Genomic DNA, 4,594 nt, shown 5'->3' on the forward strand with positions numbered 1-4,594 from the left:
TTCAAAGGATGGGAATGATCCTAAATCAGGATTTTCAGCACTTTTATTACCGCATGTAATTACAGATGATTTACCGCCATCTTTTCAATCTGGCCTATTAAAAAGAACCCTCAGCAATCCTGGTGGCAAATGTTTTTTGCATTTTGCTGCTGATGCTTTCAGTCAGAAATAAATAAATACATTACTGCTACTAAAAACTAAATAAATTTCCCTGGAAAACAGAGAAAAGATTCTTTTGTTGGCAAACAGAGGAACATTTATGACCCCAAACTAGGTAGTGGTGCAGCATGGGCCCTGAAAAAAACTGTTTCAACTTCTTGAGGAGATCAGTGTGCTATAATTGTAAGCTTGGGTTACCAATAAGCAATCTGAGTACAGCCCCCACAAAATGAGAAAAATAAGTGAAGCTTTAGGACTTTGATGTTGTTTTAAAAGGAAATTCCACAGTGTTTCACCAGTTTTCAGTGTTAAGAGGGAAAGTATCTTCAAGAATTGCACTGATAGCTGTCTCCCACTTAGAAGCAGCTTTTTGGCACCTCTTCAAATCTTTGTCTGGTTTGGCCTCCTCACCTCCACTCCAGCCTCCACCATGTCCACAGGGGTGACCCAGAAAACCTACCAGGTATCCACCTCTGCACCCCGGGCCTTCAGCAGTCATTGCTACTTGAGTGGGCCCAGATCAGCTCTTCCACTTTTTCCCAGGTGGACAGCAGCTACTGGGTCAGTCTGAGCACCAAAGCACCAACATGATTCTGGCCAGGGGGGTTTGGCAGAGCAGAGAGCATAGGGACCATTAAAGCCATCCAAGGAAACCAGAGCTTCATGAGCCCCCTGAAGATGGAGATAGACCCCAATATCCAGGCTGAGCACAACCAGGTGAAGGAGCAGGTCAAGAGCCTCAACAGCAAGTTTGCTTCCTTCATCGATAAAGTGCAGAGCCTGGAGCAGCAGAATAAAATTCTAGAGACCACTGGATTCTCCTGCAGCAGCAGAACACAACTCACAGTAACACGGACAGCATGTTAGAGAATGGAATCAACAACCTCCAGCAGCAGATGGAAACACTGGCCCAGGAGAAACTGAGGCTGGAAGTGGAGTTTGGCAACATGCAGAGGCTGGTGGAGGACTTGAAGAATAAATATGAGGACGAGATCAATAAGCGCATGGAGATGGAGAATGAATTTGTCTTCGTCAAGAAGGCTGTGGACGAAGCTTATATAAACAAGGTGGAGCTGGAGTCCTGCCTGGATGGCTGATGGATAAGATCAACTCCTACAGGAAGCTGTGTGAAGAGGAGATTCAGGATCTGCAGTCCCAGATCTCTGACATGTCCATGGTGCTGTGCATGGACAGCATCATCGCTGAGGTCAAGGCCCAGGATGAGGATACAGGCACCCCAGCCGACTGAGGGTGAGACCATGTACTGGATCAAGTATGAGGAGCTGCAGACATTGGCTGGGAAGTATGGGAATGACCTGTGACACACAAAGACAGAGATTTCTGAGATTAATCGGAGCATCAGCTGAATCCAGGCTGAGATCAAGGCCCTCAGAGGCCAGAAGTCTTCCCTAGAAGCTGCCATCACTGGTGCTGAGCTGTGTGGGGAGCTGTCTGTCAAAGATGCTCAGGCCACTGTGGCTGAGCTGGGAGCCTCTCTGAGACCCACCAAGCAGGACATGGCCCAGCAGCTACATGAGTACCAGCAGCTCATGAATGTCAAGCTGGCACTGGATGTGGAGATCACGACCTACCATAAGCTGCCGGAAGGCAAGGATTGCCAACTGGAGTCTGGGATGCAGAACATGAGTATCCATACCAAGACCACCAGCAGCTACTCAGGTGAGCTGAGCCAGGCTTACGGGAACTACAGCCTGGGCTTCCTGACCAGCTTGGGCTCTGGTGGGGGACCTGGCTCCTTCAGCTGCAACAGTACCAGCTCCTCCAAAACAGTGGTTGTGAAGATGAGGACCCTTGATGGGAAGCTGATGTCTGAGTCACCTGATGTCCTGCCCAAGTGAACCACTACTGCAGTGCCTCCTGTCCTCCCAGCCGGCAGGGAAGGAGCTGTGCAGGGGAGTGGAGGGCACCGGAGACCTGGTCCTCAGCTCACCCCGGGGTGGGGGAGTTTACTGCCTGGGGGACCGCCTTTTCCGCCTTTTCCCCGTACTCCCAACTAAAAGCCAAATCAAGTGTTTTTTCCTAAAATAAAGTCTCAGCTGGCTCTGCCACAAAAAAATAAAATAAAATTTTAAATTGCACTGATTGATAACATGCAGTTTTACTTTCTACTACTTTTTTGTCAACAAAATTGCTTCTAGCTTGTTAAAATATAAATAGGTAAAATGAATGAATAGATGGATAGATGGATAAATGGCTTTATGGATAGAAGGAGATGGATAGATAGATAGATAGATAGATAGATAGATAGATAGATAGATAGCAAAAACTTAGGTAAAATTCTGAAAGAAATATTTATTTATAAAAATGAAAGTGAAGAGTATCATTTTGTATAAGTGGCAGTTTAGCATAAAACAAAAATTATCTCTTGAATAATCATTATAGTTTCCCTAAAGCTTAATAGGAAGTTTGTTCTAGAAGCAGTATAACTTAAATCAAATTCAGGAGGAAAAAATTAAAAGAAAAACAAGAAGCAAAACAAACTTACATAAACTGGCTCTCTGAAGAGACCTGAATTCCCGAATAGTTTGGAAACAACTGTGTATCCACAATTCTCTACCCGCCTCAATTTTCCAGTCTTATGCTCTCCTTTCTTCTCCTATTATAGCAGCAGGTTGCCTGGCCTCATTCTTCAGAGCATAGAAGGAAGTCACACATGGGAGCTTCCTCAAACTCTCTCCACCGAATCTGAAAAGCTGCATCCACCCTCTCCTCCTCGCCTTCTTGTGCAGAAGGTGGAGTGTCCTCCCACCAAAGACCAGACCGCTCTGTTCAGCACTTTACCACCCTGCTCAGCTATAATTCCTTCTATTGCCTACTACTCTGTCTTGGATCATTCCGATTAGATATTAAACACACTCAGCCTTCCCCATGTTAACAAAGTTTCTCAAATTCTACAATTTCCCCAAACTACTCAATAACCTATTTCAAGATGAGTCATCTCTCAAAGAATACGTATGCTGATTCCACATCCTCACCAACTACCTACTCTTTCATCTACTTTGAACCTGCAAAGATGAATCTTACTAGAATCACCAACAACTTCTATGCTGCAAAAGGTCATGGGCTCTTGTTAGTGTCTATCTTATATCTCTATCTCTTATATCTGTCTATCTCTCCTAACAAGTTTACTTAGTTGACCACTGTATGTTTGAGAGATTTGTTTTCTTTATACCCATAATCACACGCTCTCTTGATTTCCTGTTCTTTCTGGTCATGTCTGTCTAGAGACCGCTTGGCCAGGCTGTTCTCATCCCAGCCCTGTTCCCATGACACACTGTTCTATGCTCTCTCATAGTTAAACTCCTACTCACCACAAGTCACTTACACATCTCATCTCTAATGGCCCATCATTAATAATCAGCATATACTTCATATCTTCATATCTCCACTCAACGGTTCCTGAAGCTTCCCAAACTAATCATATCCCAAACTATAATATTATCTTCTCTTTAAATCCTCTTCTCCTGTTATGTTCTCCACAACAGAAGTCAGTGCCATTGTCTGTTTGCTCATACCAGAACAACTTAGATATACTCTTGACCTGACATTTTTATCTCCTAAATCCAATCATCTATCACCAAGTATTTTGATTATAATCCAAAAATATATTTAAAATATATCAACTTCCCTCCAACTCTATCCCCACTACCCAGTTCAAGCCCCATTTTCTTTTCAGATCCACCAACTCAGCTCCTTCCAACCAGTCTTATCTCTTCTCCATCCATCCCGCTCTCCTCAAAGCTGCCGCATTCATGTGTTTAAAGTGCAAGTATCACAGCTAAACGCTTCTGCTTAAAGTGTCTCAATGGTTTCTTTTACTTTTAAGTCTCAAGTGTGTAACCTGAGACAGGAAACCCATCCCCTACTTCTGCGGCCTCTTTGCATACCTATCTCCCATCACTCCACTTACTTCAGCCTCAGGGAACCTCTATCAGGTCCCTCTCGCCCATTGACCTCTTCATCTGGTGTTTGCCTAGAATTCCTTCTTCACCTGTTCACCAGGGGGTCACTTATGGTCACTTACCCATCATCCTTCAGGCTGCCTCAGCTGAAGGGAACCTAGCCTGACCTTCCACAAGTGTGGTTCCCAGTTATATGTTTTTAGAACAAATCATACTTATTATTTTTTTTCCAGCAATGAGCCTATTGCCAGGAGCTTAATAGGAAGTCTAAATATATTTCCTGAATAAGTGCTATTGAGGGGAGAAAATTCATGGTATTCTAAAAGATCTACATTTAAAGGGTATAAACAATTGAATAAGAAGGGCTGAGACTGCTAATGGAGGCTTATCAATCAGTGTTCAGTCAACAGGTGATTTCATCAACTGGTGCCCTCCATCTCTGACTGAAACCGGGACATTCCAGAAACAATGTAGCCAAGTTAGTTCGATTGTCCCTTACGGTATGTTAAGTA

The 4,594-nt window shown here is 44.0% G+C and overlaps 1 pseudogene; it reads left to right on the plus strand.

Annotated features, from left to right (window-relative positions):
- Positions 1-577: 577 nt before the first annotated feature.
- LOC119039359 (keratin, type II cytoskeletal 8-like) lies at positions 578-2,018 on the plus strand (annotated as a pseudogene).
- The last annotated feature ends 2,576 nt before the right edge of the window (positions 2,019-4,594 follow it).

The sequence above is a fragment of the Artibeus jamaicensis genome, unplaced genomic scaffold, assembly GCF_021234435.1.
Source record: "Artibeus jamaicensis isolate MK-2021 breed Jamaican fruit bat unplaced genomic scaffold, CSHL_Jam_final contig_384, whole genome shotgun sequence".
Lineage (NCBI taxonomy): Eukaryota > Metazoa > Chordata > Mammalia > Chiroptera > Phyllostomidae > Artibeus > Artibeus jamaicensis.